At 33.1% G+C, this 26,971-nt stretch overlaps 1 protein-coding gene across 2 annotated transcripts in view; it reads left to right on the plus strand.

The window, feature by feature from the left end:
* LOC145255696 (short transient receptor potential channel 7-like) overlaps nt 1–26,971 on the plus strand; it is a 267,600-nt gene that overhangs the window by 30,318 nt on the left and 210,311 nt on the right. The window contains exon 1 of one of the 2 annotated variants that reach the window (XM_080114271.1): nt 9,630–9,730. The exons of the other annotated variant lie outside the window; for it this stretch is intronic. The gene's annotated coding sequence lies outside the window, so the exon portion shown is untranslated. Of the gene's footprint in view, nt 1–9,629; nt 9,731–26,971 lie in introns of those variants that run through there. 2 annotated transcript variants of the gene reach the window in all.

Raw genomic sequence — 26,971 nt, forward strand, 5'->3', positions numbered from 1 at the left:
AAGACATCTCAGCAGGATTTTCAAATTAATGCATTTATATATTGACATGGTTAGTGATTAGACAAGTGGCTTGATGCTTTGTCTCGATCGATTTCATGAAAAACATTTCAAGTGGTTAAATGCCTTGTCTAGAGAGATTTCCATAAAACATTTCAACTGGCTTCATGCCTTGTCTAGAGAGATTTCCATAAAACATTTCAACTGGCTTCATGTTTTGTCTAGAGAGATTTCCATAAAACATTTCAACTGGCTTCATGCCTTGTCTAGAGAGATTTCCATAAAACATTTCAACTGGCTTAATGCCTTGTCTAGAGAGATTTCCATAAAACATTTCAACTGGCTTCATGCCTTGTCTCGAGCGATTTCCAAAAAAACTTTCAAGTTGCTTCATGCCTTGTCTCGAGTGATTTAAATAAAACATTTAAAGTGAGTACATGTTTTGTCTGGAGGTATTTCCATGTAAAATTTCTGGTGGCTTCATGCTTTGTCTGGAGCGACTTCATAAAACATTTCTAATGGCTTCATGCTTTGTGTGGAGCGATTTCCATAAACCATTTCAAGTGTCTTCATGCCTTGACTGGAGCGATTTTCATTTAAAAAATTACAGTGGAAACATGCCTTGTCTGGAGCGATTTTTATGAATAATTTTAAGTGGCTTAATGCCTTGTCTGGAACGATTTTCATATAAAACTTCAATTGGCTTCATGCTTAGTCTGGAACGCCATAAAAACTTTTTAGTGGCTTCATGCCTTCGCTGGATCGATTTCTACAAAAAAAAATTTCTAGTGGCTTCAAGCACTGTCTGGAGTGATTTCCATTAAAACTTTTCAAGTGGCTTGATGCCTTGTCTGGAGAGCAAGTGGCTTTATGCCTTGTCAGCAGCGATTCTAATAAAAACTTTCAAGTTGCTTCATGCCTTGTCTAGAATGATTTTAAGAAAAAACATTTTAAGTGGCTTCATGCCTTGTCTAGAACGATATCCATAAAACATTTCAAATGGCTTCATGCATTGTCCTGAGCAATTTAAAAAAACAAACTTTCAAGTGGCTTCGTGCCTTGTCCGGAGAGATTTCCATAAAATATATCTAGTGGATTCATGCCTTGTCTGAAGCGATTTCCATATAAAATTTCTAGTGGCTATATGCCTTGTCTGAAGAAACTTCTATAAAACATTTCTAGTGGCTTCATGCTTTGTCTGGAGTGATTTCCATAAAACATTTCAAATGGCTTTGCCTGGACCGATTTCCATATAAAATTTCCAGTGTTTCCATAAAAATTTCTTTTGGCTTCATGCCTTATCTAGAGCATTTTATGAAAGATTTCTAGTGGCTTCAAGCCCTGTCTGGAGCGATTTCTAAAAAAATTTCAAGTCGCTTCATGTCTTGTCTGGAGCGATTCCTATAAAAAATATTTTAGTGACTTATGCCTTGTCTGGAGCGATTTCAATAAAACTTTCTAGTGGCTTCATGCCGTGTCTTGAGCCATTCCCATAAAACATTTCAAGTGGTTTCATGCCTTGTCTGGAACGATTTTCCTAAAAACTTGAAAGTGGCTTCATGCCTCATCTGGAGCAATTTTCATAAAAATATCAAGTCGCTTCAGGCTATCTCATACAATCCTGGGCAAGTCAGGGTTTACTGCTAGAATATATTTCCACCTATCTCATTTAATCCTGGGTCTTCTGCTTCATTGTTTTGTCGCTTTTCATAAAAAATATATTTGGACCTAGCTGATTCAATCCCGGGCGACGCTGGGTCTTCTGCAAGTATATGTTTACACTTATCTTGTTCAATATCGGGCGATGCAAAGCCTTCTGCTTGTATATATCTCCACCTATCTCATTCAATCCTTGGCAATGCTGGACCTTCTGCTAGTATATATATCCATCTATCTCATTCAATCCTGAAAAGTGCCGGTTATTCTGCTAGTATATATTTCCATCTATCTTATTAAATCGTGGGCAATGCTGGGTTTCTGCTAGTATATATTTCCACCTATCTGATTCAATTCCATGTCTTCTGCCTATCTCATTAAATCCCAAGTGATGCCAGGTCTTGTGCTAGTATATATTTCCACCTGTCTCATTAAATTCCGGTCAACGCCGGGCCTTCCGCTAGTACATATTTCCATCCATCTCATACTATCCTGGGCGATGCTGGGCCTTCTGCTAATACATATTTCTACCTTTTACATTCAATCCCAGGCGATGCCAGGCGTTCTGCTAGTACATCCTTCCACCTATCTCATTCAATCTTGGGTGATGCCAGGCCTTCTGCTTGTACATATTTCCATCTGTATCATTAAATCACGGGCGATGCCAGGACTTCTGCTAGTATATATTTCCATCTGTCTTATTCAATCCTGGGTGACGCCGAGCCTTCTGCTAGTATACATTCCTAATTGTTTAATTAAATTCTGGACGACGCAGGACCTTCTGCTAGTACATATATAGTACAAAAGGGGGACAATGTCAAGTCTTCTGCTAGTATATATTTCCATCTATATCTTTCAATATTTCTACCTGATACATTCAATCCCGGGCAACACCGAGCCTTCTGCTAGTATATATTTCCACCTGTCTCATTCAATCCTAGGTGACGTCTGGCCTTCTGTGAGCATATATTTCCACCCATCTCATTCAATCCTGGGCTATGCCGGGCCATCTGCTAGTATATATTTCTACCTGTCTCATTCTATCCCGGGCCTCACTGGGCCCTCTGCAAGTATATATTTCCACCCATCTCATTTAATCCCGGGTGATGCCAGGCCTTCTGCTAGTATATATTTCCTTCATCTCATTCAATCCTGGGCTACGATGGGCCTTCTGCTAGTATATATTTTTGTCTATTTCATTTCGTCCCCGAATGTGCCAGACCGTTTTCTAGACTGTATGTCCCACATCTCATTCAATCCTGTGTGACGTTGGTGATCTACATAAAGTACTTGGTATTCACAAATGGTAACCCATCTCATGCTGACTAGTCACAATGTTGCTTAACTTTAATGATCTACATAAAGCACTTGGTAATCACAAATGGTCACCCTTCTCATACTGATAAGGCTCAATGTTGCTTAAATTTGGTATTCCAAAGTAGTCAACAATCTGATAATTACCAGGCTTAATGTTGCTTAACTGTGGTGATATCCATAAAGCATTTAGTATTCCCAAATAGTCACCCATCAATTACTGATCAAACACAATATTGCTTAAATTTGGCGATCTACTTAAAGCACTTGGTAATCCTTAATAGTAACCCATCTGACAATGACCAGGCTCAATGATGCTTAACTTTGGTGATCTACATAAAGCATTTGATATCCCTAAGTAGTCACCTATCTGGTATTGACCAAGTACAATGTTGCTTAACTTTGGTAATCTACATAAAGCATTTGGTATTCAAAAATGGTCACCCATCTCATACTGACCAACACAATGTTTGTTAACTTTTGTGATCTACATAAAGCATTTAGTTTTCACAAATGGTTACCCATCTGATCATGACCATACTCAATATTGCTTAACTTTGGTGATCCGCATAAAGCATTAGGTATTCCGAAATTGTCACCCATCTGAGACCGATCAAGCACAATATTGTTTAAATTTGGTGATCTACATATTGCACTTGGTAATCCTTAATAGTCATCCATTTGATAATGACCAAACACACTATTGCTGAACTTTGGTGATATTGAGCACTTGATATTCTCAAATGGTTACCCATCTGATAATGACCAGGCCCAATGTTGCTTAACTTCGGGCAGAGAGGGGTGTGGCGATTCTATACAAGTTGTTTGGTCTCAAACTTTCAAGCTCAACTCTCTACTGGCCTTAGTCTGACTGTTTTTCGACTGTGCGCTCTTGAATTATAAACATCATCTCTCCAGAACCCTGAATCATCACTTGTTTTGGAATACAAATTTAAAAAATGACATTGTTTTGTCGCTTTTCATAAAAAATTAAAATCACAATTCTAATCTATTTTCTCAGCAGGGTTTTTCGCTGTTACCCGGGCACACTGATGATAAATAACAAAATAATCATATCTGCTGGCTTTCTCCAGTACTTTGGGAGTCTCAACCTCTCCACAGTGGGGAGCCTAACCGCTCTTTGGGACGGTCATGTCACATAGCCACTGGAATGCTCTTCCACTCTTCAATTACGATGTCACAGAGCTGGTAGATATTTGAGACTCTGTGCACCTTCACCTTCTGCTTGAGGATGACCCAAAGATGTTCTATTGGGTTCAAGTCTGGAGATATGCTTGGCCATTTCATCACTGTTACCCTCAGCTTCTTCAATAAAGCAGTGGTTGTGTTGGGTGTGTGTTTTGGGTCATTATCATGCTGGAATACTGCTCTGAGGCCCAGTTTCTGGAGGGCGGGGATCATGCTCTGCTGTTGACAGTACATGTTGGAGTTCATGTATGACACACTTATCTTTGTACTCCTCACATGGTCGCTGTCACACATGCAGAACCATACAAATTAAATTTTGTTTCATCAGACCATAGGACATGGTTTCAGTAATCTATGGGCTTTATTGACATGTCTTCAGCAAACTGTTTGCGGGATTTCTTGTGCATTGCCTTCAGAAGAGGCTTCCTCCTGGGGTGACAGCCATGCACACCAATTTGAAGAGTACAAATATAAGTGTGTCATGCCTACAGTCAAGCATGGTGGTGGGAATGTCATGGTCTGGGGCTGCATGAGTGCTGCAAGTATTGGGGAGTTACATTTCATTGAGGGAAACATGAACTCCATGTACTGCCAAATACTGCAGTAGAGCACGATTTCCTCCCTTCAATAACTGGGTCGCAGAGCAGTGTTCCAGCATGACAATGACCCAAAACACACATCCAAGACAACCACTGCTTTACTGAAGAGGCTGAGGGTAAAGGTAATGGACTGGCCAAGCATGTCTCCAAATTTGAACTCAATAGAACATCTTTAGGGCATCCTCAAGCAGAAGGTGGAGGTGTGCAAAGTCTCAAATATCTGTCAGCTCTGCTAAGTCGTAATTGAAGAGTAGAGGAGTACTCCAGTGGCTATATGTGAAGCTCTGGTAAACTCCATGCCCAGAAGAGTAAAGGCAGTTTTGGATAATGATAATGATGGTGGCCACACAAAATATTGAGAGTTGACATGTTGATTTAACTTTTAATGGCTATATTTGGAGGGGAAAATAAATTATATACTGCAGACAGGCTACTTTTTATTGTGTCAAAAAATCATTTTTTAGTGTTGTTGCATGAAGAGATATACTTAAATATTTGAATAAATATGAGGGATGTACTCACTTTTGTGATACATACATACATCATGATGACTGCAACGTCTTGTCAGACGAGTGCCACTCTCTCAGACACTTAAAGTTCATGAGCCCAAAAATGACTTCCATCGCCACAGGACAATTTTAATAGACAAATGCCTGAGAGAGTATCTATACACAGATGATTTTACAGAGTCTTAGCTTTGTACGACAGCTAAGTCTCTCTCTAGGTTCAAAATGTTGAGATCCAGCAACAAGCAAGAGCAAGATAGCCAGCAACAAGTTAAACTGCAGACCAGCTTAATGCGGGTACTGGTCTCCTGCTTTATGGTTTTTTAAATCAGAGATTTGCTTCTCCTAGAAAGGTTCCACCCCAACACAAACACGCATGGTGCTAGTTGGCCGTTGACCCCGAAAAACATACATACATACATACATACATACATACATACATTCAAACAGACAGGTGAGATTTATATAATAGACAAGCCTGGGTGCCCGACGTTTCCCGGGTGTTTGGAGGTGTGTGTTGAGCAAAAAAAAAAAAAAAAGTGGTAGTAGCAGAGCAGGCTCGAACATATACCGCAAATGAGACAAAGAACGTGAAACAAACCCTGACGTCTTTGCTATTGCACCCATCGCCAAACTGTAAGTGCTGTGGTTTAAATTAAGGCTAGACAATCGAAAAGAGGGGATAACTTTTGAAAATATCGACGAAAAAAGCGACCTCTTCCTGTAGAAAAGTGCCCATTTGAGGGTGAAGGAATTAATATTTTTGGTCAATTTTTTTATATTTGTTGTCCGAAGGGCCCAGCTTCTAAATGATACCCATCTCGTGAAAATCCGTTGCCTCTGTAGAAAGTTTTAGGCAGACATACATACATACATACATACATACTTACATTTAAACAGACAGGTGAAATTTATATTATAGATGAACTTCATGTGTGCGTCTGTGTGTGTATAAGAGACTCGAAACAGCTGGGTCGATTTTTATAAAATTTCAGACGAAAGTAGTTTATATGTCTGGCAGTGATCTTGGATAGGTTTTGCATCGGAATGTCTTCAATAAGTATCGATAATTGATAATCAAAATAATTCTATGATAGAAGAAACAGGTGATTTTGACCAAAATTAACTTTTTATGCAGCCTAACATCACGAGTGCATCTGATAAATTTAACTACCACACAAGTCAAAAGGTCCGACATATAAAATCAACAGTAGGTTCTTTGATATGACAAGGGTGCACTCGAAATGAATGTTTCTGTTTAAAGTACAATTTCACAATGATACCTGACGTTTTCATTTTACCAAAAAGTAATGCCAGGCATATAAAATCAACATTAAATTCTTTGATATGACAGGGGCGCGTCCGAAATGAATGTTTCTGTTTAGAGCTCAATTACAGCATAATACTCGACTTTTACATTTTAAACTTTAATTCAAGCCATTGTATATAAAAATAATTTTATAAAATCAACAATAGGTTCTCTAAAGTGAAATGTAGACTACAATATATTTTGGACTTAGTCACTGCGAGAGGCATGAGAAACTTCCTCCAGGTGCATCACGATAAATCCCCAATTAGAGCAGCCAATGAATCGATTTGATTAAAAAATTGGCTATTTCATCAATTTCCATGAAAATATCAGAGTATGAAACATCCGTTGATCATCATTCAATCCCGGGTACCGTCGAGTCACCCTGCTAATCTTATATATAAAGAGAAATAGATCAATCGATCGATCGATAGATAAAGTTTGATTTTCTACATTTCATAATATTTTGCTCCACTCTGCGAGCAGGTTGTATATTCCCTCTCTGTCAGTATTATTTACCTAATATAATAAATAAATAACTATATATATACATATATATATATATATATATATATATATATATATATATATATATATATATATATATATATATATATATATATATACAGAGAGAGAGAGAGAGAGAGAGAGAGAGAGAGAGAGAGAGAGAGAAAATAAAAAGGAACAAACCGTATTATGTGTTCATCAACGTTTCATCTTTATTTCGAGACTTCCTCTGGATGAATGAGAAGCCAAAAAATATACCAGTACAAAATATTTGAAAATGTTTCACGTGCACAGTGTGACGCAGTTCTATTTCAGAGAAACGGAAAATTGATGTTGGAAATTCAAAAAGGAGGGGGGGGGCTGGCGCTGTTAAAGAGAAGGAAATTTTAGTTACGTCATATAGTCGTTAATTTAATTTTAAAACTATGAACGCAAGTTTATATTCTTATTGGGAAAAAGATATATCTGTTGAAATTCAAATGTAAGTTTGTAACAGAAATGAAATGAGTGTTTTTTATGTAATTTATTGATTGAGATTATGTGTTAATTATTACAGGGGGTGTTTGAATGGTGTGAGAAAGTTAACCTGTGTCCACAGTTAAATAATGTTCTTTTAATAACAGTTTACTTATTAATGGCGCTATGTTATAGAAACCTCTACGTTGTTTAATAGTGCTTGAAATTGCGATAAGCGCAGATTTGAGAAGTCTCCGGCGCGGTTTATTTGAAATAAATTTAACTACTTTTGCTTGTTTAAAGTCAAAGGTGTGGTTATGTTGCAATGAATGAGAGAATAATGCACTTAGAGAATTGCTATTTTTTATATCTCTTTTGTGTTCATTGAGCCTTTTTTCCAATTTACGCTGAGTTTCACCAACGTATTTATGATGGCAATTATGGCAAGGAATAGTATATATACCTCCATCGGAAACTGGTTTGTTATAGAGATGTTTCGTGGTTTTTAATATATGTCTTATGGTTAGTGATGTGGTTTGTACGATAGGAATTTTTAGTTTGTTTAGTGTGTTATAGATTATTGTATTATTGGTGTGTGTAGGTAAAAGAAGATGTCTGTTTATGAGAGAATGGTCTGGTGTGTATGATTTTTTATTATTATTTATTCTGGAAAATATTTGTGTGGCTTTTATCTTAGCATTCAATATGAAATATATCGGATATTGCAAGGTTTTCAAAATGTTTGTAAGGTATTTGAATTCTTCGTCCAGATATTCAGGACTGCAAATTCTGAAAGCGCGTAAGAAGAAACCAATTATCATCCCTGTTTTTATTTTATTGTTATGGTGTGAATAGAAATGTATGTAATCGTTTTTGTGTGTAGTTTTGCGGTGAACTTTGAAGGATAGTTTATTATTGGATTTTATTATAAGTATGTCAAGAAAAGGTAATGAGTTATTGTTTTCTGTTTCATAGGTAAACTTTATGGAAGGTTCGACTGAGTTTAATTTGTCTCTAATGATATTTATGCGCGTATTTTCAGGAAGAAAAATTAAGATGTCGTCAATGTATCTGAAATACTTTGTGTTTGGAGGTAATCTGAATTTGAAAGGACCAGATTCTAGGAATTCTAAGAAAAGGCAAGCTAATACTCCACTAAGAGGGTTACCCATAGGAAGACCAAAATTTTGTTTATAGAAATTGTTATTGAAATGAAATATATATAGTTATTTATGTTAAGAACGACTTTTGGAATATATATATTTTTTTTACAAGGTGGTCACCACTTATCAAGGCCCGGAAGCCACTCAGGGATAAGGGTTATTGTAAGTACAGTACGTTAGTGTGGAGATTTAATAAAGTGTCTACTTAAGGGGGCGGTTCATCAGGAAATTGTTTACGTTGGACTTGAAGACATCCAGGTTGTAGTTAGGTGGGAAGCAGGCAGACGGAACATTTGGAGGGTGGTGTAAAAATATTTCCCCAAAATTTAACTGTGATATTTGTTGTTAGCATACCCACTTGCAAATGCTATATTTAAAGGAAAATTGGGGGGGGGGCAGTGTCGGTAGGAGAGAAGTAGATTTCTTTATCGTGCGTGCATACAAACCTGGCAGTCAGTGAATTACAGTGCATAATCTAGGTCTGTATATCTCGAAAACTAATTGTCTCTGCAAAATATTAATGAGATTTTCTTAATCAGTATAGTCGGAAACCAAAAAGTCGTCATTTTAAAGAAAATTAAAAAAAACAAAACAATCAGCATGGTCGAAAGATGGAGCTAATGTAAAATTCCCCCTCTAACCCCGTCTCCTAAACCCCCCCCCAAAGATAACGTGTGTGTAGTGTTAAGATAGAAAGCGAAATTGGTAAGCACAAGTATATCATAAATAATTGTTTCTGCATTTACATTAAGACTGAAACATAGGGATAATGTGCATGTTTACATTCCCAAACCATTGCTGTGTTTACATTTTCTGCGAGTGCTCAGGTAATTAAGGTTAACAGTATTTAAGTGTCTTTATGAGTGGTTAATATGTAGGTACTTGTTTTATTTTATTAGCAAGTGAACGTGTGGGCAGTGTCAGTAATCGTTCCAGCCAGAAAGCGCAAGTGATAAAAACACAAGTCTATAACAAATAATTGTTTCAGTAGTCAATGATATATACGTGCCAAGCGTAAGTATTTTGTACATGTTTACATTTCCGAACCATTGTTGTGTTTACATTATTTGCGATTATTCCAGACGTGTAAACAAAGACAAAAAAGACGTTACGCATACATATTTTATTTTTACTTGTACACGTTTATTCCCATAATTTTTAATGTACCAGTATCGAAGTGTCTGCGTATGAGCGGTTAATATGTATTGTGAGAAATTCCATATATAACCGCCATCTTTCTTTCAGGCCGGCCACACAGTTCTAGTAGCCGGTCTGTGATTGGTTTAAATTTGAATGTGTCAGGTGATTTGACTTGGCACGCTTTTTGTATCATGCTATTTATTTTTCAGTCTAGCAGAAACACAGCATCGGGATAGACTCAACTCAGCGGTTCTCTCTCTAGGGAGCCAAGACAATATCTTTATGGACACCAAACAGTCGGTGAATGAAGCACATATTTCTTCAAGCAGATACAACTTATATTGCTGAATCTATCCAAATCAAAGATAACATTCAAGAACTGCTCTGCATGTTTATTTTCCAAATATTGGATCTTATCTCATTTCATCTTGAGTCCTGTGGGGCTCACATTATGCCTGATTATAGGCGACATCATTCCCACCGTGTTCTCCATGATCTTCATGGATCCTTCCAAAGGAACAACGAACTAACATTCCAACAATAGGAATTCGAACTAAAGACTATATACGTATGGGAGCAAATCTGGCAACGGTTTTGCAAAATGACTTACCAGAACCAAAGAGTTCTTCATTGCTGTTACATTGTGAATAAATTTTAAGTTTAAAGGTATGGCTTTTGTTTGTGGAATTCATTTGCTTCTGCAGGTAAGAAATTGAGTTGTGTGAGAAAGAAATTTCTTACATTCTGTACTCGTTTTTGCTGTTAGCATTAGTGTCTTCTGCAGAGAGAGCGACACCATTTTGGAGACTTTTTGAAATGTTTGTTTACGTAGGCATTCATTCCAGAATACACTCGTGAGTAAAAAAAAAATGGTCCAAACAAATTTTATACATTTTATTGCACTAAAAGCTATACTGAACAAAGAACAATTGAACAAGGAAACTTAAACAAGACTAATAACACATAACAAGACATTTACTTTAATAAATGCTTAGTATGGAATCGCATTCCCTTTTGATTTCTTTAAAAGATCAATTCTTTTAGACATGCTTTCAACCAAAGTGGAACACTGTTAAAAAGAGATGCTATTCCATTCGCTTTGCACAGCTTTGCAAAGCTTTGCACAGTTTGTCATAGTTCGAAAAAGTTCTTCCAGCCAATGCACGAGATATTATGGACCAAATATTCTTTATTGGGTTTAAATCAGTGCCATGTATTCCTTTGCATTGATTGCCTTCTCACATCTAATAAGTTCCCCAACTCCTGCTGCAGTAAAAGTTCCCCATACCATTATTCCTCCATTCTTGTGTTTAACTGTCGTTTTAATGCAACTTGGCAGAAATCTTTTTCCAGTTTTTCGAATGTACCATTCGGGAGCATCACTAACAAGACAAAATCTTGATTCATTTGACCAGAAAAGATTCTTGAACCAGTCTGTATCTTTCTTGCTATAACACGAGAAAAATCTCTTTCTATCATTGATGTTATTCTTTGCACACCTTTTAGAAGAAAATCCCATTTCTTTCATTCATCTAGATATTATATATCTAGAAAAAGAATTTCTAGCCCCTGTTTTAAATCCGTAACTATGCTCAACATAAGTTTTCTTTCGATCCTTCAAAACAGTTAATGTGGGCGTCTTTCAAAGTGGATGCTCTAGGGCGACCAGATCCATATTTCCTTTTTACTGAGCGTTTGACCTCAAACCGTTGACCAGTTCGTTTCACTGCAGGAAGAGATGTTTTCATATTTTCTTTTCTTAAAATATCAAAAATCTGCTTGTAAATCATTTTGGACTGCCTTAATCCTGCAATTCGATTTTTTATATCCTTGTCAAGATGCGGTCTTACCATTGTTAGGATTAATTTTTCTACCTCTTACTATATGCTATAATTATAATGATTTGCAAAATAGAAATTTTCAGTTAAAATTAACAATAATTTATGGAAAAATATTGAAAATCGATTTCTTCCTTCTTTCACTCTTGGCCCATTTTTTTGCTCATGAGTGTATAAGAATGTCAGGTCTCAACCAATCAGATTAGGCGGAATATGGCTAGGGAGACGTTATTATTTATGAGTCGGAAAAGGGAAAGCTAATGTTATGCCTATGTGTTTATAATCAAGTTACGAATGGTGAAACCCCATATCTGTCAAAAGTGCAAAATTCCTCTCAGTGATGAATGGGGGTGCTAGGAGGATTTGATATTTAGAGGGAAAAATAGGAACTTCTTCCGCTAAAGATAGTTGCGATTGTGATGATGTTGCTCTGGGGATGAAATGTAGGATTATATGATAACGACTTAATGTGTCTAAAATATCATTCTAAAGTTACATAAGATAATGGCTAATAGTTAGATATAATAAATTTGTATGTGTCATCTGTTGTTGCAAACCTACGGTACTTTGGTCCAGAGGGGGCATTTCTGCAATCAAAATATTATATATGGAGATATTGGACCCAATCATTATATAGTAATGATTTAAAAAGTTTTTAAAAAATGACTCGTGCCCAACCACCAAGAGTCGAAATCAAAACTTTTAGTTTACGATTTACTTTTCCCTTTTACGTTAATTCCTGAGCTATGAAGACATGTTTGCTACAAGGCTTAAAATTAAAACATGAACCAATAACTATTATGTTACGCATGCATATTCATAATGCCTTCGTTCGACCTTCACCTGCCAAATTCACTTTTTTTTTTTTATTGACACACTTTTGCACTGACTTTCGCGGGTTAAAACCCAAAAATAAAGTTCCGAATGAGTTTGAATACTCTATATATTAAGTGTCATGTTTGTAGACCAAAAACTGACAGGTGTTTAGTATGCAAAATTTTTTAAACAAATATATATATACGCACACATAAATATATATACACACACATAAATATATGTAGAAAGATGTTCGTGTTTACTATAACATCTTCACGCAAATATTATGCAAGTATAAATCATGTAGAATATCTGTATGAATATAATTACACGTAATAAAAATGATCGCATAAGAAAACCGAAAAGATCTAATAGGGAATTAAAACGAATCGTTAAAAGAATATGCAAATTAGCTAGATCTTTTGCAGCTGAATGCAATTCCAAGACTTATATATAACAAAATTGTATTTTTTTTAAAAATAAATAGTACAAAGGTTTTTAACATGAATATTAATACACAAAACCCCCAAATTTATCTATTGATTATTATATTGTACCCAATATCCAATATATAGTAGTGTTTAAAAATAAAAATAGTTTTCAACTAATGTATATATATATATATATGTGTGTGTGTGTTTGTGTGTGTGTGTGTGTGTGTGTGTGTGTGTGTAAAAATATCCTCTCAATTCCCTTTTTAAAACTTTCCCTTCACTGGCATATTACAATTGTTTAAAAAAACCTTAACATTGTTTAACAATTATCATCATTACGATAGCTTAGCAAAGGTTCAAAAAGTTGTAAATTAACCCAAACATTGTGTAACAATATAAACCCTAGCATTAGTTTTTCTAATCAATTTTAAGATTAAACGAAAGAGATGTCCATTGATAAGTTAATTGTTTACATTTCTCCTTATATTAATATAGGATGAATTCCATCATATAATTAAAATTCTTAACCCTAATTTTTCAATTTAACTTAGCTATGCCAATAGATGAGCTTTAAGACATAAAATAACTCGGTCATAAAATTAACTGATATTAATTATAATACATCAACTTCAAAAATAAAAATAAATTAAAAAAAAGCTTAATTTTTCTTCTACTTTTTTTTTATTCGGTTTACATTTTCATTAAATGACTGGCCTCAAATAATAAATAAGAGGTTTATTGTCACCTGACAATGTCGTTTAAGACTAAAACAGTAAATTTATTGTAGCGACTTAAGGCAATTTTGTTTACCTAACTTGAATAAAAGTATATCTTGCTCTTTTCATTGAGCACTATACACAATCGTGTTGAAATTTAAGGATTTTTACTTTTGAATATTTTTAAATTTTTTTTTCTGTGCTGATGAGGAGATCATATTCGAAAACAAATGTATTTGTCGATTATTGTCAATGCTTGTTCTTAATTTTGATAAAATGAATATCGTTTCCGAAACGATCGTACACTCAATTTGATTTTGTTTGTTTTTCCTTTGAAAACTGATTCATAATTTACAATTATCAATCTTTATACCCAATATTAAGATAGCTCTAGGATAAATATACACATTGAGCTTATTATATATCTGCATTACTATGAGCACTGCTCTTTCTATAAACAAATTGAGCTTAGGTATTTGGACAATGTCAACACATTGCTAATTCATAGCAGCAGCCGAATAGCACAACGGTTAGAAGCTCCGACTGCTATTTGGTCAGTTGAGTTTCGATTCTGGCTTGAGGTAGTTGCTTGTCTAGCCACACGGATGAGCTGTGAAACAGCGAAACAGTACTGTATGTGGATAACTATATATATATATATATATATGTATATATATATATATATATATTAAAATTCTCATTCACGCATATGCATTTTTATCCTTTTTCAGAAATAATAAATATGTTGTATTATTGCTTTGTAATACGATTTGAATGTCAGACTCAAGTCACCATTATAATTTCTGTTCGAGCCATGCAGTCAACTTAACAACTACGTAGATTGGTTGGTTGGTTGCATTATTTAACCAGCATATTGGCCATCATTAGGTAATTTAATGCTGAAGATCGTTTTGATTTGTTTTTTTTTTGTTTTTTTGTTTATTTATTTTTGTTTTAAGTTTTTTTTGGATGAGGACAAGGTTATCTGTTTTAATTGAAAGTTTTTTGTAGGGGCTTGATATTATATTTTTAGGTATAGTTTGATTTCTCTCAGAAATGAGAGAATGTTTTCTGTGCAGATGTTTTTAAATATGTTTTTAATATTGTGGGATTTTAGGTGTCTTTTTTTTTCGCGGTAGCGTAGGCTTCAAATTCCATAAAGATATGTTTTATTGTGCAGGTTTTCTGAAATGTTACGCATTGCGGTGGTTGCTCTTGCCTGAGTATGTAGGAGTGAGTAATGTTTGTGGGGCCAATGTGTGTTTTGGATATAACAACTTGTTCTTTTCTTGATGTATTTGAATCAGTATCCATCGATATCCTGATTTTATTAATCGATTTTATTTTATTATGAAAATAAAATGTTTGTAACAGACTGGTCGAAAAAAGAAAGAAAGAAAATAACGAAAAAAAAAACACAATAAACGTAACAGAAATCCATGTTTATTGCCCAGCTGTTTATCGGTTATGTTTTTCTTATTATTTCTCTCGGTCCTCTCGTCATATATATATATATATATATATATATATATATATATATATATATATATATATATATATATATATATATATATATATATATATGTTAATATATATATATATATGTTAATATATATATATATATATGTTAATATATATATATATGTTAATATATATATATATATATATGTTAATATATATATATGTTAATATATATATATATATGTTAATATATATATATATGTTAATATATATATATATATATATATATATATGTTAATATATATATATGTTAATATATATATATATATGTTAATATATATATATATATATATGTTAATATATATATATATATATATGTTAATATATATATATATATATGTTAATATATATATATATATGTGTTAATATATATATATATATGTTAATATATATATATATATGTTAATATATATATATGTTAATATATATATATATGTTAATATATATATATATGTTAATATATATATATATATATATATGTTAATATATATATATATATGTTAATATATATATATATATATGTTAATATATATATATATATATGTTAATATATATATATATATATGTTAATATATGTATATATATGTTAATATATATATATATATGTTAATATATATATATATATGTTAATATATATATATATATGTTAATATATATATATATATGTTAATATATATATATGTTAATATATATATATGTTAATATATATATATATATATGTTAATATATATATATATATGTTAATATATATATATATATATATGTTAATATATATATATATGTTAATATATATATATGTTAATATATATATATATATATATGTTAATATATATATATGTTAATATATATATATATGTTAATATATATATATATATATGTTAATATATATATATGTTAATATATATATATATTAATATATATATATATATATTAATATATATATATGTTAATATATATATATATATTAATATATATATATATATGTTAATATATATATATATTAACATATACATATACATATATATATTAACATATACATATATATATTAACATATACATATATATATATTAACATATACATATATGTACATACTTATACATATATATCTATACATACTTATACATATATATATATATATATATATATAAATTCGTATTCCTATCTGTTTGTTTGTTTTTTCACAAGTTGATTAATATATACAAAAAGCAATTACTTTATCATATCATTCATTTCTATATACACTATGATTACTGCAAAATATAAGATTAAAGAGGTGACGTCATTTGCATATTACATTAAGAAAAATCGACTTTATTAAATAGCGGTGTATTAGTCATTGTTTATAGTGAGAGAATTATTTTAAGTGTTCTATTTAAGTTTACTATTTAAATGTGATTTATATTGATAACATATTTAATTTAATTTATTTTTAACAACATCGATTTTTTTATGAATCGGTTTGAGTTATTTCCATTGGGCACGAACGTTGTTCTTTTTGTTTTTGTTTTCTTTTTCGGCAGATATTTAAGCTAAAGCTTTCAAGCATTATTTTTGGAATTAGTTTAAATAAAATAATTTCCGTGATTTTGCAATTAACGTTGTGGTCCAGTGAATTTTTATTTTAAAATCAACAAACAATTCACTTCAACTACGATTCTTTATTTAAAACAAAAACAAAAAACTTTCATTTACGTTTTTTTACCAGTTTTTTTCCTCACATATTTTTAACATCGTAACTATTTTTTTCTTTTAATAACGCAACAAGTCATAACTCATCATTTTTATAGCATAAACATTCGATTAACACAAATTCTACTTTGGTATTTTTTAAACTGAATTATTTACAGTTTGTTTTCGTTGCAACAGACCGTAAAGACAAATCTTTCTAGACTGAAGTAGCATAAAAGAAACGTGTCTTACTTTAATCTTTCATTTATTTCTATATATAGTATGATACTTGGAAAAATATACAATTAGGAGATCACCTTATTTGCATATGACATTAAGAAAAATTGATTTTACTAAATAGCAGTATTTTAGTTAATGTTTTTAGCGAGAGAATTATTTTAAGTATTCTATTTAAAATTGTTATTTAATAAATTTTGAACAACAATTATATTGATCATATATTTAATTTATTTTGGAATTAATATTTCCAACAGCGACCTCTTTTAAAACTTTTTTTTTTAGAATTATTTGCCCCTAGATTCTATCCATAAAAAAACAAACGTTTACCAAATATCATTTGGTAATTTCTAGCTGGAAAAATAATTCCGTGTCGATAAAAAAGAATGTTTGGCTTTTATTGTTTTTTTTTTATTAATTATTAAAAAAAAAACACTTAAGGAAAAAAACTGAAAAGATTTCATTTGTTTGTTTTATTTTATTCCTTACGGCATTACAGAAATCTGTAAATTTTACCACGTAGTTCAGCGTCGTTTAATACCTAAAAAAAATGAAGATCTACTACCTCTCTAAATACCACAATTTACACTTTTTTCTTTTTTCGCGTTAATTTCATCGATTACAAACTTAATTTTCTAATTAAAAAAGTAACTTTATACGACGTGACCCAGCGGTGTTTAACTCCTAAAAAATGGAGATCTACTTTTTTTTCAGCCTAATACATTTAAACAGCTTTATAAATATTAGGAGAGAAGAAATTTTGAAAACAAAAATAACATGTCAGAGTGGGGCATCACTTTTCTATATAAATTTAACGTAAAATAAGCACACATTTTTGGCCACCAAGCGTTCAACGAAACATGTCACCTCTAGCATTTTTTTAAAAAGTTTAGCGATTGAGGGGAGGGAAACAACTGGGGGGAAGGAATAACATTGGAAACATAAAATAACGATAAATTTAATTATTTTTTATGAGACCATTCTAACTTTCACCTAACAATTTAATAAACAAAACAAAGCCCAAAATATGACAAATTAAATTTTTTTTTTTTGGGGGGGGGGAGGGGGGTTACATTAGAAACATAAAACGACAAATAAAAAGCAAATCGAAAAGCCCCCCCCTCCCGCCCTCTAAAAAAGCAAATCTAACATTTCCTTTATTTACAAAGAAAAGCCAGTAAAAAAAGTGCCCTTACAGAAAATAAAGGTAAATGTGTAGTTTGGCGGCGTAAATTATTTGACAGACAAAAGAATCATAAAAACTATTTTTTTATATAAAACATTATTAGACCCAAAGGCTGAAATAAAACAAAAAAAAAAATCATTTTTAATGTTTTTTTTTAATCATTTTTTATTAGACTAAATGTGCACGCCTTACATGTTTCAAATTTGGCCTTTTTCTTCGGTTTGGCAGATTGGCTTTTTTAAGGCCAAATTTGGCCTTTTTACGCTCTTTCATTACAAAAAAAGAAAAATATGGCGACCAAAAACATAGTTCATAAAAGAGCTTAAAAAGGCCAATCTGCCAAACCTTAGAAGGCCAACTTTTAAAAGCAATATAGCGGCTTTGAATAATAAATATAAATGATAAAAAATATTAAAAATGAAATTTTTTTCTGGTTTTATTTCAGCCTTTGGGTCTAACAATGTGTTTTATATAAAAATAAATAGTTTATATATTTTTTTTGTCTGGCAAATAATTTACGCCACTAAACTACACATTTACCAAAATAAAAAAATAAATGCACGCATTAATGTTTATAAACGTTAGTTTTCTTAGGACAGTGATCCCTTCTGCCGAAATATCTGGTGGAGTGGAGAGGGTATCAGATACTTCTTTTTGGGGGCGATTACATTTACATGTTTTTATCCGTTCTTCTATTTTTGAAATTGTTGTGGGGGGTATCCACGTTACCCATGATGAAAATGATTAGTAAAGCAGGCATGTTTCAAACGGAACTTCATGTCAACCCAGGCAATGCCGAGTACCCATTATATATATATATATATATATATATATATATATATATATATATATATATATATATATATATATAGTGGGTTCAATAAGTATCCGATACAAAGCAAAATTTCATTTATTTTTTTATTACACGAAAACAAAAGCGATAAATAGTACCCCAGTAGTTGTTGCCCCTGATAGTAGCCCGCTACACCAAAGCGGCAGTGTGCCTTGTTTAGGGTGAAAATGTAATAAAAAAAAAAAGAAAGAAAAAAAGCCTCCCCAAGGTTTCAGTCTCTTCGCACTTATTCGGCTGAGGTCTGGTCAGTTCATCGGTCTTTCCTTCCTCCTTGAATTTACTTGGTTATTTGGTCTCGCTCGTTTTTTGGGGAGGAGGGGGGCGTTTATATGGCAATGGGGGTAGGGTTTGGTTAGAGAACTTATGGATATGCGGTTTCAGTGTTCTTGGTGCAATGTAGTGTTTCATGTTTTGCCTTTGCAGCATTTTGTCTGGCCTGCACTTGTTGTTCCTGTGTGTTAGTTTCCACATTCAAGGGGTTTCCTTAATATTTCAGCTGTTTTCATTATTGTTGTTTATTGTGTTTTTCCAGTCATTCCTTTGATTCCAATTTCTCCCATTCTTTTTTCAAAGTTTTTTTTCAGGATTGTTCATAGTGCTTCTACTATTATAGGTATTATTTTGATTTTCTTCATCATCCAAATCCCTTTCAGCTCTCTGACTGGCTCTGTGTATTTTCTCCGTTTCTCCTTTTCTTTGATATTCACCCTGTGGTCAGCTAGAGCTGCAAAGTCTACGATTTGACAGGATTTTTCTTTCTTGTTAATTATTACAACATCCGGTCTTCTTGCTTGGATGGGTTTATCAGTTGTGTATGTTCATGTCCCATAGGACTTTGTGATTCTCGTTTTTATTATTATTATTATTATTATTATTATTATTATTATTACTACTATTAATACTACTACTACTACTAGTAGTGGAATAAAGGATAAATCACCATGATTATTATTGCCAATGGAATAAAAGATAGATAACTATTATTTCATAATTATTACTAATGGAATAAAAGATAAATAATTATTATCACTATCTTTCACCTTAATATTCAATTTGGCCACGAGTATAGATATATCCATATATATAGATCGATAGATATACCACTTTTCCACCTTTTTTGGCAATTTTATAAGTTTGAAATTTTGACGACTATTGATCAGAATTCAACAAATGAAGGCTCGTTGGAAAGCTAATAATCTGAATTGTGTAGTGACATTTGCCCTTAAGGTCGCACATAATTGTTTCAAACAGTGGGGGATTATTTTTCTATATGAACTTAAGGTAAAATCAGCACCCTTTTTATGGCCACCTTTTTAGGGGGGGGGTCTGTTAATTTTTATAGGGATGTTGTTTACTGTGGCTTGATAGACCAACACAAAACCTTCCTTAAAAAAGCTTGTTTGCTATAGGTTTTTGGGTACGCTGAAAACGGATATCATATTTAAATTTTCCACAAATAAGTATTTTTTCGAGTATTAAGGAAAAATATGTGCACGTTTGCATGTACAACAATGGCCACCACTTATAGCAAAGAATTACATTGCTTAATACCTGGAAAAATACGTATTTGCGAAAAATTTAAATGCGATACTCGTTTTCAGCACACCAAAAACCCACTGAAACAAGTTTTTAAAGGTAGGTTTTGCTGGTCTACCAGGCTACAATTACCAAATAAACACCATCCTTAAAAAAAGTAACAGATACCTCCCATCCCAAAAATGGTGTTCATTTTACGTTAAGTTAATATAGAAAAGTGATTCCCCACTTTTTAAAACTTTAATTTCGTCATATCTTCGAAGCTACTTGCTTTTTGGGATTTTATCTGTTATTTTCGTTTTCAGCACCATCGAAAACTTGCATATTGGTAATTTTAAAGGATTTTTTGTGGATGGAAAAATACTGCACCTTTACCAATATTTCAATCATAGTCATTTGTTTTCTTAGTTTTTCATATGAATTACAAAATATCTGATATTTTCCTAAAACCTCTGGCTTTGATGTTGTTGTCTGAACTCGCTGAAATTTTGCATGCGCAATGATTTATATCTGTACAGGTTATGTAGCAAATTACAGTTCTGAACAAATTGTAGTTTCTGTTTTACAGGTGTTTTAACTGAGTCAGGTGTGAAATGGAGGCTGTTGAATGTCGAACAGTGATCCGGTTTATGTATTTGAAAGGACGCACACCACAGGAGACTTTTGATGACATGAAAGAAACTTATGGTAATAATGCCCCATCATATGACCTTGTAAAATGCTGGCATCATGAATTCAAACATGAACGGAAGTCTGTGGAAACAGATCCCAGACCTGGTCGCCCTCTTCGGCCATGGATGTGGCATCTGTCCGTCAAGTTGAGGCTGCCATTTTGGAAAATCGGCGCATTACTATTCGCCAAATAGCCCAAGATGTCAAGATTAGTACAGGGTCTGTGGAAGCTCTCATTCATGACCATTTGCATATGCATAAGGTGTCTGCCAGATGGATTCCCAGGTTGCTCACACCATTCCAGAAGCGAGAACGCGTTAAGTGCTCGAGAATGAATTTGGAGATGTGCCAAGAAGATGAGTCAACATTTTTCAAAATACTATTTACACAGGATGAAACCTGGGTCTATCACTATGATTCAGAGACCAAAACCCAGTCAATGCAATGGAAGCACTTGGACTCACCACCTTCAAAGAAGGCAAGAGTGCAGCCCTCCGCTGGCAAGGTCATGCTCATAGTCTTCTGGGACTAGGACAGAGTAGTGATGACAGATTTCCTGGCAAAGGGTAGCACAATTACAGGAGCCTATTATGCTTCACTTTTGAGGAAATTAAGGGAAGCTATCAAAATCAAGAGGCGGGGAAAGATCAGCAAAGGTACCCTCCTTCTGTAGTACAACGCTCCGATCCACAACTCGCATGTTGCCAGATCAGAAGCACAAGTGTGTGGTTATGAAATCCTTCCCCATTCGCCCTACTCTCCTGATCTTGCACCCTCTGACTTCCCCCCTTCCCAACCATGAAATTGTTTTTGAAAAGAAAGCGTTTCCCAGATGATGCAGCCTTGATTTCTTAAGTCACGTCGTGGTTGAAGGACCAACCTGGGGTGTTCTACAAAAACGGTCTCCAAAGCTGCATCAAACGATGGGAGAAATACATAACTCTGGGTGATTCCTATGTAGAGAAAGACTAATAACTGTGCTAAGTTTCGTTGCTCTACTGCAATGGGAAGTGGGCCAGGGGCATTACTTATTGTACGCTCCTCGTATATATATATATATATATATTGGTATTGGGCCAAAACAATTGTTTGCTCTAATGGATAATAAAGGATGGTTAGGGATAAATTCATAAAGAGTTTTGTGCTCTGTATTCACAATGGATAATATGTGTGTGTGTGTGTGCGTGTGTGTGTGTGTGTGTCCACTGTATAAAATGAGAAAGAAATTATATTTTTTGCTAGGAACTTAGCAAATCTCGAAGAATGTTCCATTTCCAAGGGAAATAACATGGCAGATATAGTTGTCAGTTTCTTTTATATCTTGTTACAAAACCTGTCCTATTCAATGACTCATTTTTAATAAACCCATATATAATTGCTGTCCATTTATTTGTTAAAATTAAAAGAGGAAGTTTTCCTGTTGGGATTTTTTTTATTGATGAATAGGCACCATTTATATACATATAATTAAAACTGAGTCATTAGGAGTCCAACACACCCCGATTATGTAAGGATAACAGTTCTTTTGTATATATATATATATATATATATATATATATATATATATATATATATATATATATATATATATATATATATATAAACCTGAACGTGTGTGTGTCTGGTCACGGATAGGCTCCTATATGGTTGACTATTTTAAGAACTGATTACATATAATGATAGAAGATGTATCGAGGATCAGGAATGGGTATGTTTGATCTGGTAGAACGGTGGTTCATAAACATTGTGGGGTCTGCGTTCGTGCCTGGCCCCCAAAGTATGGAAATAAAAACTGAAAAAAAAAGAAAACGTTTACAAGTGTTTTTGATATAGATGTACATAATACTTTGATAAGTATGTTTCAACTTAAATAGGGATGGTATGATAAAATTGTGGGGTCTGTGTTCGCGCCTGTACTCTATGGCACAAACTTTAACAAAGACTTTTCCTATTTATTTGCGTAAGTATACTTTGATAATTATGTTCCAGTTTCAAGAAATATAGTATAATAGAATTATTGGATGTTCGTTCGTGCCTGACCTCCATAGAATGTAAATATGCCACAAAGTTTAACAAGGTTTTTTAAAAGGGGTGAGGGTTCACAATAACACCTTAACTTTAATCTTAATTCACGTTAGCTTTTATTTATTTTTTAAGTTGAATCATATTGTGTCAAATAAATTCACCTCATAAATTCACGTTCTTATTAAAGGGAAAGCCCCCAAAAAGTCAGAACTTTAGACAATTCTCGACACAAATTTTGCATACCTCTGTTTTTTTCCTTCTCCACTTGCACGTGGCACTCTTTCGAAAATAGATAAATAGATAAATAATGAAAAATAAGAACGTTACTTGTTATCGTGTCAAAAGAAGGAAAAAATCCTGCTCACGTGATTATGTGTCTTTTTAAAAACATTTACATAACCTTTTTATTTTTATTTATATATCTGTTTAAGCTTTTTTTGTCAGTGTTCTAGAAGGAATTCAGTTGATTACAACCCTTTCTGCGTGTTCTTTTCATTACAATAGTACAACCCTGAATCTGACGGCGCAATACTACACCGTTCAATACTGTAAAACTGAAACGAAGCTGTTCTGCTTGAAAAGGGCGTCATTTTCTTCTTATTCATATTTATATCGATTCTTTGCTTTAAAAAACTAAAATAATTACGTGTTTTCTTTTTTAATATCCCATTTTGCTGGTTCGGATTATTTTACTAAAGTAAGTAAAGCTTCATTATTTTTCAAAACTGTTTTTGTTTCTTTGTTTTTCGATATTTCGTCGATATTATTTAGTAAGAGTGTTTACCAGAAAAGCCAACAAACGCCTACCCGAAAAAATAAATATACAAGAAATAAATGTTACCATAGTCAATAGAAGTTCAGTTCATGTTTTTTGTTTTGTTTTTAAATAGTTTTTAATTCTCTTTACTTGAAATAATTTCAGCGAACCGAAATTTTTTTAAAACCGGTTCATGAATTAAAAGAAAAAAATTTTTTTTACAAACTGCTTAAAAATCCTTACAAAACTGTTTAAACATTGTCTTAAAGAGAATTGCTTCCTGTCACCCTGGAAAATCACATCAGTATGGCCCGTATTTAAGAATTCAGGTGATCAGTCATCTCCCTCTCAGTACAGGCCAATAAGTCTCCTGTGCGTCATGAGTAAGTTGCTGGAATCTGTGTTAAATAGAGAAGTAATCAACCATCTTAGCAAAAATAACCTTCTTAGTGACACACAATATGGTTTCCGTTCGTCTAGATCTACAGCAGATGTGCTTACAGTTATATCTCATAGGATTAGCAAATCTCTCGATGGAGGCTACCTTTTTAGGGCAATTGCTCTTGACATATCAAAGGGCTTTGATAGAGTATGGCATAAAAGTTTACTTCACAAAATCTCCAGCTATGGTATAGCTGGAAATGTCTTCTCAATTATTAAATCATTTCTCTCTGATAGGTTCATAAGAGTAGTAGTTGATGGGTAGAAATCAGAAGCTCTTAGTATTAATGCTGGAGTCCCTCAGGGGTCCATCCTGGGCCCTACTCTTTTCCTGATCTATATTAATGATCTTCCAAATCACATCCTTACATCATTCGTAGACATCTATGCTGATGACACTACTATCAATGGTAGCACATCTAAGACCGTAAACGACCAAGTTCTCTCATATTCTCTCTCCTCTGATCTTGAGCAAGTGGTACAATGGGGAAAGAAGTGGCTTCTTTCTCTTAATTATTACTTTTAATGCATCTAAAACCAAGCTTTTATCTTTACATAATCAACACACTGATACCCATCTGCCATCAATTGAAATGAATGGCTCTCGTCTTGAGGAGGCCTCATGTTTTGACAACCTTCTGGGCTTGGCGTTTACTTCTGATCTTAAATGGAACGCATACATTAAATCCGTTGCCAAGGCTGCTGGAAAAATGGTGGGATACTTCTATCGATCCAGTAGATATCTCACTGCTGATGCAATTCTCTATCTATATAAGAGCCAGGTACTTCCAAGGATGGAGTATTATTGCCACATCTGGGCAGGAGCTGCTAGAAAGGACTTATCCTGCCTTAATAGAATTCAAAATAGACTATGTAACCTTGTGGGAGATGTCCTTTTCTCTTCCCTGAAACCTCTTTCTCACAGAAGAGATGTTGCGAGTTTATCTCTGCTTTATCGTTATTTTCATGGCAGGTGCTCGGCTGCGCTCCATTCTATGGTACCCACTCGCCAAACTTTCACAAGAAACACCCGTCTAGCAGAAAACACTATCACTAGTTTCCCCCACTCTTTATCTGTGCCTAAACCTAAACGTAGATTCTATGAGCAAAGCTTCTTTTTTAGAACTGCACGCCTATGGAATTGTCTTCCGTTTTTCTCCTTTCCAGCTGACTACAATATGGTTGTCTTCAAGTCTAACGTAAACAAGTTTTTGATGAGCCGTTCCATATAAGTTAACAAATTTACCGAATCTCCATTACTAGCGGTTACTTTATTGTCCAATTTCTACTGTACACTCTTTAACCCTTATCCTTGAGTGGCCTCTTGGCCTTGATAAGTTGTGGTGCCTATGTAAAAAAAAAAAGATAAAAAAATACAAGCCAATGAACTTTTCTACCGTAAAAGTAACTTTTATTGACTATCGTAACATTTATTTCTTGTATATTTATATTATTATATATATAACATTTTCTCTTTGTAAGGAAACATCATTTTGTTGGTCACTCTTGGCTACGAATGGAAACAAAGTTTATATAAAAAATATATTTTCGAGAAAATTATCTTTACTTTCATCATATTTTGCTAAGGGTAAAATTTTTGAGTATCAAAACCTATCTCTTTACAACCCCCTCCTTTTCATAACCTATCATACTTTCATCAATCACAGTCCATTTTCTGTAGGCTGTTTTTGAACCCAGTCAACGACGGTTACTTCTGCTAGCATATATATATATATATATATATATATATATATATATATATATATACGATAAGGAGATTATATATATATATATATATATATATATATATATATATTTATATATATATATATATATATATATATATATATACGATAGGGAGATAAAGATTAAAGATACATTAGAATATTATCATGTCAATAAGGATGAGGGTAATTACAATAAGTGAAAAGGAAAATGAGGTGAGGTAAACCTTTTTAGGCCATTGTATTTCAAAGCTAAATGGTTCTCATTAAAAGTGGAGATAAAAAAGCATTTCATCTATCCAGCGACGTTGGCTCTTTCTCTCCGAAAAAAAAACAAACAAACCCTATCTTTTAAGTTAACTTTATTTCTCTCTCTCTCTCTCTCTCTCTCTCTCTCTCTCTCTCTATATATATATATATATATATATATATATATATATATATATATATATATATACCCCATCCATATATATTAGCCACAGGGTGGCTAGACTACCAACTACTTCAATCCAGGATTGAAACTAGACCACCTATGCAACAGTCAGTGCTTCTAACTGTTATGTTTGGTTGCTGCTAAGATGGGTATGTAAAATTACAATGATTAAACATTGTCCAAACAATCTGAGCTCGATTTGCTTACACAAAGAACATTGCTTTCTTTTTTGCTCCTCCCCCAATATGCCCGACCTA

Source organism: Euprymna scolopes, chromosome 31 (genome assembly GCF_053919585.1).
Source record: "Euprymna scolopes isolate OS-2025 chromosome 31, ASM5391958v1, whole genome shotgun sequence".
NCBI lineage: Eukaryota > Metazoa > Mollusca > Cephalopoda > Sepiida > Sepiolidae > Euprymna > Euprymna scolopes.